Genomic DNA, 15,605 nt, shown 5'->3' on the forward strand with positions numbered 1-15,605 from the left:
TTCTTAGTTTGTCTAAGTGAAAAGGTTAGAGTTTCTACAGCCTGTTAGTTGGATCCTCATCACCAAACTTGGCATTGTAAGTTCTTGTGGTTCAACAATTTTTTGTTTGCTTGACAAAATGAAGGAACAATTTTTTCACAATGTATACAAATCAGTAACGATTTCATAACCACACAAGCCTCACCATGCAACAGTATGTAGCAACTTGTTAGTCAAAACACAATGTACCTTTCAGTAGCTTTGATAAAGACTTAGTCTTCAGACATTATCCAACATCACTGAATTGTGTAATTTTGTTTCCATTACACCTCAAAATTGTCACTCACTGAACATTTAGGTCCGATCACACCAAGGATGATAAAGACAAAGAGTCTTAGAAATTATTATAAATCAAAACCAATAGCACACCACATAGTCAAAACCACAACAGCTCAGATGAACGATATCATTGGAATCACTTTTTTTCAAGCTGATGAACAATAAACACAGAATCCATCCTGCTTTAAAGACCTTGAGCATTTAAAGTGGCAGACAACAAATGTGCAGCGCGTGGTTACAATAAACAGATTGTTATTGTGCGCTGGTGTGGACAATAATATAGCCATCATTAAAGTTACCTTTAAATTTATCATTCTAGGTGTGAACTCCCATTTCTAAGTTTACTCCAAAAAGTTCTACAACTCAGTGCAGAAATAGTTCACTTCAATGTCATAAATGGGGTCCATCAACTGTCTGGTTACCGACATTCTTCAAAATATCTCAGAAGTAAGAAATCCAAACAGGTTAGGAACAACTTGACGGTGACTTAATGACAGAATTTTCATTTTGAAGTGAACTATTCCTTTAAGACTGTTGACAGCTGTTATCTTGACCTTAAGGCCATCAGAAGACTTAAATATAATACACTAGTCATTCTGAATACTTCTAAGGGCCGCTTTTGTCTTTTTTGGACCATGACAGCTCCTGGTTACTATCATATGCTTTTGTTGTAGCCTATAGGAAAAGAGTAGCAGAAATGTAATCAAAGGAAGGTGAATTCTTTCTAACACCATGTCCTAACCAGACGCAACATGACATTGCAACACGCAATAAAATACATCTTTCCAATGATAATCAGAGTTTGCACACTGAATATGGGTTGGAGCTTTTAATTTTGAACTCTCAAAGTGCACCAGATTGATGAAGCTGCGCTGGCGATATCCAACGATTCTATTTTAGAAATGGTTTCCATTTCTGCAACGTCATGGTTGGAACAACAACATATGACAATAATAAGCTCAGGTACTATTTATGTGCTTTATTTAATGTTAAAAGCATCTAATGTGAGTTTGTGTGGCCATACTGAAAGCGACAATGAATAACTCACCTCGGATCTTGAAAATAAATTAGGAAAGAAACAAAGATTGTTTCAGTCACTCAGTATGAAGTTTTAAAGGGGGGGTGAAATGCTATTTCATGCATACTGAGTTTTTTACACTGGTAAAGAGTTGGATTCCCATGCTAAACATGGACAAAGTTTCAAAAACTAAGTTGTACGTTTGAAGGAGTATTTTTGTTCCAAAAATACTCCTTCCGGTTTGTCACAAGTTTCGGAAAGTTTTTTTCGAGTATGGGTATGTGTGACGTCAGATGTAACGGAATTTCCTTATATGGGTCCTAAGGGCATTTCTCCGGTAAGATCGCGGCCGCGCGCGCACTCGTAGACCAGAGCAAGAGAGTGAAAGCAGTTCGCCATCAAAGCGCCCTGCCCGGCTTTTGGGAAGTCAATGTCACCAAAGAAGTGTGTTTTTGATTGCCAGGGCAAGACAACCCTGCACAGATTCCCAAAGAACCCAGCGTTAAGGAACCCGTGGATGGAGTTTGTTTTCCTGAGCATAAACGGAGTTGTGTAAGACTGTTGTTCCCTGCATTTCGACGATGATTGTTTTATAAACAAAGCCCAGATCCATGGATTTGCAGATCGTCTAATGCTTAAGGATCGAGCAGTCACAATGATAAAGGTTCACGGTCGTGCGTTGGAACCGGACGGTGAGTAAAACTGTTTGTTGAACAAATGTCTCTGTGTGTTGTCACTAGCTTGGCGCATTAGCACAGCTAAGCTTCGCCCACACGGCCCGCCCCCAGCCGCTCGGTTTTTTCCGGAAAGACTCGGTACAGCCTATCTTTCTGTTACAAATTTAATAAAACAAAAGACTTTTTGGAGATATGAAGGATGCAATATTACTCTATAGGTACTCAAGATTAACAGGAGATTGAATGAAAATGAGCATTTCACCCCCCCTTTAATAATATTAAAATTGTGTAATATTTATGATTTTGAATATGTACTAATCCATTTTGTTACGAGTGCAGCGCGCTTGCAGAGAGGCTCCGCCCACACACTCTTCTGATTGGCTGTGATTTTTGATTGATTGTGTAATGTCTTGTAGTCGCAAATTGCTTGTTCCTTGCTTATCGCAGGAATCTTATCGCATCTGATTAGGACAAGGTGTAAGGGAACTGCAGGAATAAAGCTAAATGATTTTGTGCACATCCACATTCCCTTACCTTCAGATTCTGAGCGCTGTGGCCCTGGGCAATCCTTTCACCTATAAAGAGGCCTCTCTTTTGTACGCTCTCGCAGACGTGGACTCCTGAGAGGAAACAAAAGAGGAAATCTTAATTAAAGTCCATGAATCACACAGCCTTCAGTCTTTTAATGGAAGCGTTCTGCAGCTCTCTCAAATCAGACATGTGAAGAACATTTTCAAAGATTTACAGAGTCTTTATAAGCAGCTCGCAGTGAGAGAAAACATTAAAGTGAACAGCGTTTCAAAGCGGTTTCTTGGATTTAAACGTGGAAACACAGACACTGAAGAAATTACATAAAAAAAGAGCTCTGTACATTAATAAAACAAACGGTGTCTGGCTGGTAAACTGAGAACTTAAATATAAATAAGCCACAACTCACAACACACAGCGCAGCATAAAGCCCATTGGAAATTTATATTCCAAAAGTGTGTTATTCAAAACATCTGAATCTATATTTGCACAAAGACCGAATAAAATAAAGCTCAGAGAGGTTACCATGCCATCCTGTGCTGAGGGAGTTGGAGCTCCACTGCTACACTTCACCTGATTGGTTGGATAGCCTTTTGCATAACTTACTAATTTATCATTTAGCTGATGCTTTTATGCAAAGTGACTTACAGTACACTTATTAATAAAGTGTAAAAAAAAAAATTAAAAGCACAAATAAATATTTATTAATTTTGGATGCAAATAAATAAATATTTAGTCATTTATTGATTCTGAGCACAAATGTTATTATATATATTCATTTATTTAGCCTGGACACAAATTAAGGAGGGGGAAATTACTCAATTAAATCAAAATTGCGTCAATAGCTATGTTTCCATCCACCTATTTTTATGTGCATTTTGGGATATTGCATTAAAAAAAAAATGGATGGAAATGCCAATCATTCAAAAAATGCGCTCAATTGAGAGGGACACATTTTTTATCCAATAAGAAGACACGCACAAACTACAATGGAAACACATTTACCGAATAAATCCCTCAATGCGCTACCAAAAAAACATTGTTGTCTTTGCCTCAACAGTGAAAGTGATTGGAAACCAAACAGCAAATCATACAGAATGGCTCAGTTAAGAAAGTCTGACAGCTAGATTTCACAAAGCCTGTCTGACAAGCTCATCTTGCATGCATGGATGTCTTCAGCTGTCTGATATCCTTACTGATTGTTTTTCAAAGTTTTCGGAGAGAGCTGCATCCGCTGAGTCAGTATTGTGCAGGTAGCTCCATTTACAGCCAGTTTCACAAGAACGCTCTCTGGGGCGTACATCAAAACAAGCCGTTTCAGCAGTCAAACGCTTTCCAGAAGTGAAATCCCAGTCGAAGATAACAGCTAACAATATGGAATGACCTACTGACGGCCCTCACGATAATTCATGGAAGCCTTCGGAGGACAAAGTATTGAGTTGCTGTCAAGTTTTGGGTTTAATGCGCTTTCTTCATTCTTTCTTAATCACAGCCTGTTTTGTTTCCCGCTGCATTGGGTCACCATCGCTTTGACCTTAACTCTACTCCTCTTTAGGACAGCATGACTCCAGTATCACAGTGTTCAAAAGTTAAGGAGGAAAATCCTTTCGAACAATGACGGAAAAGTCTCATGGTATATTCGCTGATAAGAAGTAAGATAGACAGTAAGGGTTTAATAATTAGATGGCCTTCAACAATGGAGTTAACCGTTGGGTTAATGTGTCACAATAAAGGCGTGTTTTGTTGCATGATTTATTCTAAAGTCATAAAGATAAAAGAGCAGGAGAAAATTAGATAACGGTGAGGAAAAAAATAAAAGTTACATGAACACAAATTCAAATCAGACTTTATAAAACGAGCTGGTAAGTTGATTTGATCCACGAGGACAGTATTGATTTCACAAGTTTCTCACAAAGTCCAACAAAACACACAAGCTGAATAAAAAAAGAAACATAATCCCTCACTTTTCTCATCAGACTGTCTTCAACATCATATATAAAACCACACCATTATGGACATTTTATAATAAGATTATTGAGATTGAGCTTTGTGGATGACGGATGTCAATTTTGGACCTTGAACCAAAACAACCTATAAAACCCTTAAAAATATGATTTAAAAACCCACAGATATTGTGGCTGTACCATAGTAAAGCGATGACACCAAATACATATTGTGGTACTGAATGATAAAAATATCATCTAGTACTCCAAAGTATTTCAGATAACATAATATAAAAGAATATAACAATTTAACCAAGGTCAATAACGGACATAATTTTAAATGTAAGAATATTGAGGTTGTTTTGTGGATGGACTTTGAACCAAAACAACCAATAAAACCCTTAAAAATTGGATTTAAAAACCCTGAGATACTGTGGTAGTACCATAGTAAAGCGATGACACTACGTATAGGCCTATATACAGTATATATCATGGTACTGAATAATTGATTACAGCAATAGTCATAATAAAATGTCATTTCCTTGGTTTTGCAAAGTACTTAAAAGAATATCACAATTTTACCAAGGCCAATAAACTTGATTTTCCCATAGTACATTTTTCGAGAGGTTTAAGTTTCCACCAAAAAAAAAAAAGAAATAATAATAACTTTCTCATTTTTAAAATAGTGTGGTAACTTACAGTAGCTGTCAAAGTCCTAAAATGTTTTGGGAAAAACAATTCTGAAAGTTTGATGGAGAACCCATTCTCATTATGAATTTACAGAACCTGTATAAAAAAATATTTTAAAAAATTACTCAACAGTAGTTACTATGGTATTTGGGCAGAAAACACAGGAAAAGGGGGATCTGGCTTTTACAGAATAATCTTGTTCCTCAAATGTTTCTTTCAGGTCCTCAATTTACTTATTTGTTATTCAACTTGTACATTAAATGTTAGCTTTAATATTCAACATAATTAATAGGAAATATGCTTCAAAGTCCTCTAAGAAGCTTACTGAAAAAGCTCAGCCAACTCTAAAAACATCTGAATCTCAAACACCAACAGGGCAAAGCTGCTTGACTCTTAGCTGGACGAGCGCTTCACTAATTCATGGGCACATTTCTTGCCATCATTCGGGATTCAGAGAAAAACAAATGTGTGCTTTTCTCATGCATTTTTGAAGCGATTCTTCTGTAGTCAAGGACAGCGCAGAAAAATCCTCTAATCCGATTGCGGTCAATAACTCGGGTCAAGAAAGTATGATCAAAGTAGTGAAAGAAAGAAAGAAAGAAAGAAAGAAAAAAAGGACAACCTCCTTACATTTTAAAGCTCTTGCCCATGAGAAATTCTCACAGATCGTTATCCAACTGCTGTGATCCTGTTTAACAAGGTGCAAATGAGCAGTTCAACAAACGCATCTGATTTTGATACACTTTAGTGTCTAACCAAGAAAAACTTTATCACGTTATGATATTTACAGTTTACAGCCAATATCACTGCAAGATAAACCCGAGCATAGCCTACCAGAAAGGTTCTTATCTTCTCCTTTAGCAATTATCCAGTTAAGAGCCTATAGTTGATAAATCCATTCAAACGTTGTAATCAAAACTCATTCCGAGAACCTTTCATGCAAGATATCGGTCTTTATCGTACTATGGTTGACTTATAGCTGAAGATGATGGCAAGACGGGAGGGAAAAAGAGACTTGAGTATGGAGGAGGTGTCAATTGAGAAAGAAGCGGTCGTGACAAAAAAAAGGTGGTGGGCAGAAATAAAGCCAAAAGATCAAACGGAAAAGGGGACCACATGGTCTTGGATTAGCAACTCCCATAGTCGATGCCTCTTGGGAAAGAAAAACCTGTAGACCGTCGAGAGATTACATTATGATATGATATATAATGCTGCCAGTTTCAAAGTACTGCAGCCTAGAGTAAATTACCCTTCATAAAAGTTTGTTCCTTCAGGTTTTAGGTGCGGTAAACGACCTTTATCAATACGTAAGCATAATGAGGTTAAACAAGGTCTTTGAATGAAATTTTATTCATTATGAATTTACAAGAAACAAGGAACTCCCGCACACACTAATATCAGTACTTGCAAATGACTATCAAATTTTTTTTTGTATGCCTGATGAAGGTCATGATAACGTTCCTTGTTTTTTGTAGATATGACCTACTTATTTGGTCTTTTTTTCCCACGCACACCTGTTTGCTAATTGATTCATTATGAATTTAAAAATAAAAGAAATTATAAAAAAATTAAATAAAAGTTTGATTCATAATAATAATAATAATTATAATTTTGTTCACACTTTGGTCCCAAATTCTACATTAGTTACTGTTTTAATCCAGTTCCTTTTAATCGCATTCAAATTATTATTATTAGTAGTAGTATTAATCCAACTATTATATAACTATTAATAATATTATTATTAATCAAACCTTAAGCAACAGTACCCATCTGAGTTGCATTTATTTGATTTTATTTGAAATATTAGCACAATTCAAAATATCTTTTCTAATAAAATAATATTAATAAATAACTTATTGATCTTTTTTTTGTTTAGTGTACAATAACAAATGTATTGTTTATTGTTAGTTAACACATTAACTAATGTTAACTAACTAATGGGGACTTATAAAGACATTATCAATCTAATATGCTGATTTGCTGCTCAAGAAACATTTCCTATTATTATAATCAATGTTGAAAACAGTTCGTGCTGCTTAATTTTTGTGTGGAAACAATGTCTTTACTTTTACGTTTGATTAATTGAATGCAGTGCACGCTTGCTGAATACAAGTTTTAATTTTGTCCAAAAAAAATATATACATATATATAACAAACAGCCAAAATGCTTACTGGCTGAAAACTTCTAGTTTCTCTTGAAGACTCTTTTGGTGTAATCTGTGGTTTTTGATTCACACTTTGGTCCCAAATTCTACATTAGTTACTATTTTAATCCGGTGTCTTTTATCGCACCTCCCATGAACAGAGTGGGTTTTCTGGGACTTGCCGTAGGTAAACCGCGTACGGACGGCTGGAAAGATCTTGTCCATTCCACCGCCGTCGAGGATTCTGAAAGCAAACACTCGGAAAGCTGCACAAGAGACTTGCACCATGTCACGATATGTCACACGTCGGCTCTGATTCAACACTGGCAGACTTTCTGTCATACGCTGTTGTCTTAGAGCGCGTCTGCTAAAAGTATTCTGTGAGTAATCTCGGCATCACCTCAAAGCGCTTCGGTACATGAGAGCGAAACCGCACAGAAAAATTTGTAAATTCCAGTTAGTCCAGGTCAAAGATATATCAGTGATCCATTTTTAGTCATACGCTAAATTTATCTCTTTGATTCACCAAAGTAAAATGCTTTTTTGAGCCATGAAAATCATAATATTTACACTCCATAAAAGTGTTGCAATGTTTAAGAGCTGTTGTGAACCCTCCTGCCTCTTATAAACCTCATCTTAACTACATACATCAATGTCTGACCAGCGAGACCCAACACTTGACCTCTGCAAAAACAACTTTTTATCCTGTTTGACAAATTCTCTGGCAAAGTAAATGGAGATGATTTCTCTCTTTTGATATTTATCAAACTAATTTTAAGTAACACCAGCTAAATCACATTTTTATCTCCAACACTACTATTCAAAAGTTTATGGTCTGTAAGAATTTTTGGTAACGCTTTACGATAAGGTTTCATTTGTTAACACTACTTCTAAAGCAGTTATTAATCCTAGTCAATGTTAATTTCAAACTGTACTAATATATTATTAATATAAGAACTTGTACCTGTTAATTTAATGGACCTGAACTAACATTAACAAGGATTAATTAATAAAAAAGTTGCTGCCGTCAATTTAAGTACAATCAACTTAATGTTTAAGTCATTCCAACTTAAATTACATTAAACTGACTTAAAAAGGTTGAATCTTGAACAACTTAAACGTTGAAAATTGCTTAACTTATTTTGATGAGTTAAAGCAATGTAAAAACAAATGTTGTCATAACTTATTGATCATATTTATTTTTTACAGTGTACAGTAACAAATGTATTGTTCATTGTTAGTTAACACATTAACTAATGTTAACTAACTAATGGGACCTTATAAAGACATTATCAATCTAATATGCTGATTTGCTGCTCAAGAAACATTTCCTATTATTATAATCAATGTTGAAAACAGTTTGTGCTGCTTAATTTTTTTTTGTGGAAACAGTGATTTTTTCCCAGGATTCTTTGATGAATAGAAAGTTCAAAAGAACAGCATTTATTTGAAATAGAAATATTTTGTGACAAGGTCTTTACTTTTACATTTAATTAATTTAATGCATGCTTGCTGAATACAAGTATTAATATCATCAAAAAACAAAAACAAACTTTAAACAGAACAGACTCATTTTGTACCCAAAACACTGATACCTTCAATCCACCAGACTAAGCAGATATTTTTTCACTAAGCAAACATTTTGAGATTCGCCTTCTGACCTGTCAGTCCTCCACCGTGCTTAAACAAGGGTTAAGAACTGCATTATCTGATCATAAAAATTGGGAAATGCCATTGCAAGCACATGAACAAGACTTAACAGAACTTCTTCAGTATGATAACAACATGCAGAGACTGGTTATTTGAAGCAAATCCAAAGTTCAACTAATACAGCAACTCAACTACAACAACTTATAGCTTGAAACATGCTCATGCTTAGATCAAGACACAGAAAATGACTGACATAGACGTATACACGGTTTTTCCTGGGTCAAAAATGGTCTTCGGTGATGGCGGAGAATGCAAAGAAACAGTTTGTAATATAAACTAATCACATCCTATTTATTTGTGAAATAAAAAACAACCACTGTCAGGAGGACAGATCACAAAACAACTTGCTTAGAACTATTTTTTTTTTTTTTTTAAATCGGTCAACTTAAATGTAAAAGTCACTGAGTGACTGATTTGAAAAGTGAACAACAAAGTTACTTTACTCATTAAATAGAAAAAGTGGCAGGTCTATTATTTTGCATTATCTTGATGCACAGATAATTTGCCATAAAGTACCAGATTATTATTTTTCCATCTACAGACCTTATTCACAGCAGTATCGTGTTTGATTTTTAACGGGAATGAAACCGAGGCTGTGAGGAATAGACATGCATCTCTTCAGTGGGTTGTACTGTTATCCAATGTGCTTTTGGATTGTTCTGCTGACGAAACACTGCAAAAGCATCTTTCTAAGAAAATGTCAATAGACAAAACACCACAAAACATGAGCTGTGGAAAATCATAAGAGATTTAGGAGATTTATGCAGCTTTTTACAGATGCCATTGAAAACATGGAGCGTTTTAAAGCAGCCAACTATTAGCAGGTACCGGTACTGCAGAACGTCACATTAAATGATCAAATAAATCTTGGGACACAGATTCTTTTTTGGTGGCCGCTAAAATATTTCCAATGCAGGAAAAACCTTTGTGTTGAAAAGTATGTTAATAACAGGTGTACATTGCAATGTGTCTAAGCTGAACACTTGTGATCAGATCACCCGAAGCTTAATAGCTGAAGATACAGAGAGGGCCAAAAATGAAGTTAGCCAATCAAGAAATCCTAAGAAGCCTTCGGAAAATTACGTAAAACAAGGGAAGTGATGACAACTGCCCTTTGAGTCAAGGTACAAAACCTACAAATCCTGTAGGTTTAACAAAAGTTAAAAATTAAAAAGATTAAAATGAAGATGCCAAACATCAACTAGGCAGAAACATCAACAGCGCAGCTCAAGAAAACAAAGGGCCTGAACATTAGCTTAGGTTAAATTATATACAAACACTACCGTTCAAAGGTTTGGGGTCGATATGACTATGTTTTTTAAAAATAAGTCTCTTATACTCATCAATGCATCATTTATTTCATTAATAAAATAGAGTAAAAACAGTAATTGTTAAATATTATTACAATTTAAAATCACTTTTATATTTTAATGTATTTTTAAATGACGTTTAAACGTGATGTCAAAGCTTAATTTTCACCAGTCATTACTCCAGTATTCAATGTCACATGATCCTTCAGAAAACAAGCTGATTTGGTGCTCAAGACACATTTCCAAATAGCTCACCATAAGAGAGAGACAAACCAACCCATACAGCTTAGCCAGCACAAAATTTCTACTACTCGGTTTCATGAACCTCAAATGGATCATGAATTGTATTACTTAAATAATTTACACCAAAAAATAAAGAAAAACAAGAAAATTATTTAATTTAAATGACATTTATGATGAAAGAGGATGTCAGAATGCCATTTTAGTCCCCATTCACTTTCATTGTACTGTTCGGCAAAACGATGCAATTAAAGTGAATGGTGACTGAGGCTGCCAGTACCTCACATTCTGCCTACCATCTTAGTTTATCATTTAAAGAAACAATGGCATACAGTTATAGTAGAACGTGACTGAGTAAATAATTGGTGATTCATTTTTCGGTGAACTATCCCTTTAAATCACGCCGCTAGATGAATCCCCTGAAACGTAGTCAAATTCAAAGCACACATATAACGTTACTACAGATCACAACAGTGTTACTTACGGACTAATAGGATCCATATAAAACAGTATATTCATCACTACATCGTTGTAAAACACGACCTAGTTGATTTCCAATCATTTAATAATAAAATATAACCCATAAAGTGATCGAAGTAACACGAGGAAGAAAGAATACAGGCAGCCATGACTTCATACTGACACATCAATGAACGGTGCATGTGTTTGTGTGCGAGTGAGCGCGCGCGCGCGCGGTCGTATGTATGAGTGTGTGTTTTAAATCGCACTCACCCAGAACCACCGGGACTGAGGATCACCTTTGGGTCATCATGAGAGCGCTATGATCGCGGACAAAGAGACGCGGGGCTCGGCTCGAATGTACTACTGTCAGCAGAGCAGATGAGTGTGTGTAAATGTGCCAGAATCCACAGATCAGCCTCTCAGCATGTACAGGAAGTGATGTGAAGGATATGAGGTCACCGTGTGGAACTGCGTCAGGTGGGCCAGAGACCCCATGAAATGGTAAAGAATCTTATATTATTCAACATGTTGGATAGGTGAAGTGGCATATATGTGTATGAAGGAACATTTCATTTAGGATACGCATATATTAATAAAAAAAATGCCTTGGTATGCACTAAATAGTATGCACTGAGATGCTGTTGTGAGACTTTTATTAGATGGAAGATATGTAGGGATTTTGCTTTGTGGACATGTGCCACTTGGTTTGCTGCAGCTGAATTATCCTAAAAATATTGTGAGAAAAACATTATTAATATGTAATTATAATTGTAGGAAATAGTATCTTATTCAAACACAAAGTAAAAGTGTTTTAATATTAATACATATCATAATTATTTTAGTAAAATCACAAATTCACAGACAAGTTACTAAAAAGTCTCTATTATGTTGTTAAATAGCTTAAATTACACTTTTTAAATGTTATAAACTTATACAATGTATTAATCACAATATTATTGGACTAAACAATGGTTTTATATAATCTTTTACATATTTTGTATAATTGTTTTAAATTTAGGGGTATTGGAGGTACATGTACTTTAATGTTTTAATACTTAGAGGTATTTCACAATGCAGAAATTTAATTTCAAATAGAAGTTTACTGTTAAAATATTAATCATGTGACAACTTGCCCCAGTCTCTTCTATTATATTATGATTATAAAGATTATCTTCAGAATGTTGTGGGATGATGAGAGAGAAGGAGATGCATTGTGAATTTTTTTCTTTCTCAATATAATGAACTGTTCATTTGAGAGTTGATTTGAAAGCAAAGCGAATGTTTCAAGAATCTCTAGTGGGTTCGCGGTGACATTCAGGATATGACATCACCACAGAGCTATGTGACTGCCCTGAGCCTGTCCTTATTGGTGCTGGGAGAGAGAGAGAGAGAAAGTGAGAGAGAGAGAGAAAGTGAGAGAGGGAGATTTATCTTATCATACATGCTATACTGCATTAACACCCCATATGTACTGATAAACAGTGAGATCTTTACTATTTTCAGATAGCAACATTAGATGGATGGCCTTTCCTCTTGTACTCCCTAGCATGATCATCCACAATAGTTACATTATCTGCTTTAAAATCAATATAATGTGTAACATGTGAAAAGTGCACGTGGTGAGCAGAGAAAAACTGAAATCATGTAATGATATAATATGCTGTATTGTTTTACTCAGGGGTTGTATTACATAACACAATGAGTTGCTATCCGTTCAAAGGTCACTAACCTTTCAGACCTGCTGTTTTAAAAGTCGAAGTCGAAACCACTAACTGCTCTTATATGAATTACATTAAGAGGAAGTTATGTGACAGCCACTTGTTATAAGTGACTGAATAAATGAAGCACACCAAGCATCTGATATAGCCCCATGTTCAATATGTTTCTGACATGATGTTGTTGGAGATCTTGGGGGTTTGTGGGTTGTGTTAAAACCACAAGCCTTAAAAAAAGACACTATCCATTCAAAAGCACACAGGAAATGGATGAACAGCCTACAGCATAGGCCTAATAACACATTCAGTCTTCTCCAGTAAAAAGTATCAGAAATGCCTGAATTAAAGGGGTGGTTGATTATTATTTCACTTTTCTAACTTTAGCTAGTGTGTAATGTTGCTGTTTGAGCATAAACAACATCTGCAGTTACAACGCTCAAAGTTCAGAGCAAAGGGAGATATTTGCTTTTTAAGGACTACAACAAACGGCTGGTAGGGACTACACAAGCGTCCTCCCGGGTTAGTGACATCACAAACCCTAGAATTTACATAAACCCCGCCCCCGGGAACGCGATTTATAGATTATCATGACAGAACATGCTAATCAATGACTAGAAAATAACTACACATAATCTATATTAATTCATCAACTAACCATTCAGAAATGTGCTGTTGCTTCTACATGTTTTCACTTCTTCTTGAGTCTCTCCATCATTGTCTGACTCTGGTTTGAACATAAAAGGCTAAAAGTTTTTTGAAATTTTCAGTCCATGTCTGTGTGAGTGCAAGCTGTTGAAGCTCCGCCCTCTGTGCTGGGAGCAGTAGCTAATTTGCATTTAAAGAAACAGACAAAAACTGCGTTTTTGCTCACCCTCAAAAAGTGACAATTTTAACATGCTATATAAAAATATCTGTAGGGTATTTTGAGCTAAAACTTCACATACATTGTCTGGGGACATCAAAGACTTATTTTACATCTTGTGAAAAGGGCATTATACCACCCCTTTAAAATAAACTCGTCACCACATTCTGCCCTCTTGAGACCATCGTCATTCACACCAAGAACGTCGGCTATATTAGCGCCCACACCAGCGGACAATATTGGCAAGTTCTGTTTATTGTAAGCACGCACGGCAGCAGTTTTGAGCTCTTTAAAGCAGGATGGATTCTGATTGGCTGGCAATGTTTTTAATCATTCATCAGCTGGAAAAAAATCATTGATTCCAATGATATAGTTTTCTGTGCCATTATCGCTATAGTTGTGGTGTGGACTGCCATTCTTAGAACAAAACTATATCTTTATCATTAATGTTAGTTAAGGGATGCTAAAATGGTTCTTCTATCCCTTTCGGAACCTTTATTTTTAAGAGTGTACTGAGTTCAAGATGACGTACATGCCAATCCTGCAGCTTCAGATGTTCTAATCCGTGCTTCGAGTCAGATGTGCAAACAGAATTCCACCTATTTAAACAAAGCGGCCAGTTTGCTTTTATTTCTCCAAGTTCAAGGGGGGTAGAGGATTAAGTACAAACTCAAGCGCCTCAGGCAGGCCGCTCGCGGACGCCCAGCCAGAGCTCAGTGACATCAGAGGCGCATCATCCACGGCATGTTGCGTCAGACGCTCTGTGAAATGATGGCTCAGCAATGTCAACATCTGTGTCAAAGAGCACATTGCAACCAGTCTGAGGATTGTCATGCACAGAACCATGTACATGTTAATTCTAAAGCTGAAATAACATAAAATATATGTGAAAAACTTCAATTCAAATTGGAAATGTTACCTTTGCAAATAACTGAAATAAGTTTAAGTTGAATAAATTACTAACTGGAAATAAATAAAAACTATAAAATAAAAATAAATAAAACCTAAATAGTAATATTAAAATAGACAAAAAATTACTATATATTGAACTAAAATTAAAATAACAAATTCAAAATCTGAATAAAACTATTATACTAGAAAACTGCAGCCCCACTGTATAATAACATTGGACCCCTATTTTTATTCAATGAACAACAAGTTATTTAGTGAACAAATATGCAAAAGACACAGAATTAATTGAACTTAGTGAATGACAGGCATTTCAGTTTGTTGGAAATTTCTGCAGAGTTCCACAGATTCTGTGTGAGCCTACGCATTATTCACATCCCCAACGCAAAGCCACCAGGACAAGAACCGTCCTCATGAGCTTGACATACTCTAATCAACACATTGTCTTGCTATCATGCTTTGAGGAAGTCTCCTGAATGCCAATCTGTTAAACCCGACTGACTGAGATACAAAGAGCATGGGAGGCAAAGACGCAAGCCAAGGCAGGCCGAGTCTGGTACCAGCGGGGACGCTGAATACACTCATGGTCTCGTCTACGCCTTATCTCGGGCTGTTGGGTCATGTCCAGTCCAGCTCAAATAAACCAACAGAAACTATCAAAATAAAGGAAGTGACCTCTCAACCTGGCAAGCCTGCAAAACGGTGATATTGTTTTTATTAGGGCAGTCAATGTGACACCTCCCTTCATTTGTCAGTGTTCTGTATCGTCTATGCAAACGACAGGTCCGATAAGGCTTTCAGAGCCATCCCATTAATCAGCGACGTGGCTCTGGAGAGGAAAGGGGACGACAATGGAAAAAGCCATCAGCTTGAATGACAGGGAAGTGCCGAGAGCCTTAGTTTGCCACGAGGAAAGGATACAAGGGTAGATCAGCCTTCTAAAGCTGGTACTGCAACTGGTCAGACCAGCTCTGAGGTTTGAGACACCGTCAGTCTTCTCAAAAATGTGCCTGATCACACGAGTTACATATAAAACCTGATGTAAATGATGGCTTAGCACTGTAAATGAACATGACATC

The 15,605-nt window shown here is 36.1% G+C and overlaps 1 protein-coding gene across 3 annotated transcripts in view; it reads right to left on the minus strand.

Moving 5' to 3' along the window:
- The window catches only part of atp13a3 (ATPase 13A3), a 47,412-nt gene extending 35,944 nt beyond the window's left edge, over nucleotides 1-11,468 (minus strand). For 2 of the 3 annotated variants that reach the window (XM_079856482.1, XM_079856484.1), the window contains exons 1-2: nucleotides 11,311-11,468; nucleotides 2,548-2,633 (exon numbers count right to left, since the gene is read on the minus strand). The gene's annotated coding sequence lies outside the window, so the exon portion shown is untranslated. The remainder of the gene's footprint in view (nucleotides 1-2,547; nucleotides 2,634-11,310) is intronic. The other variant, XM_079856483.1, reaches the window with a different exon arrangement.
- Between the last annotated feature and the right edge of the window lie 4,137 nt (nucleotides 11,469-15,605).

This window comes from Squalius cephalus, assembly GCF_949319135.1.
Source record: "Squalius cephalus genome assembly, chromosome: 22".
NCBI classification, from domain to species: domain Eukaryota; kingdom Metazoa; phylum Chordata; class Actinopteri; order Cypriniformes; family Leuciscidae; genus Squalius; species Squalius cephalus.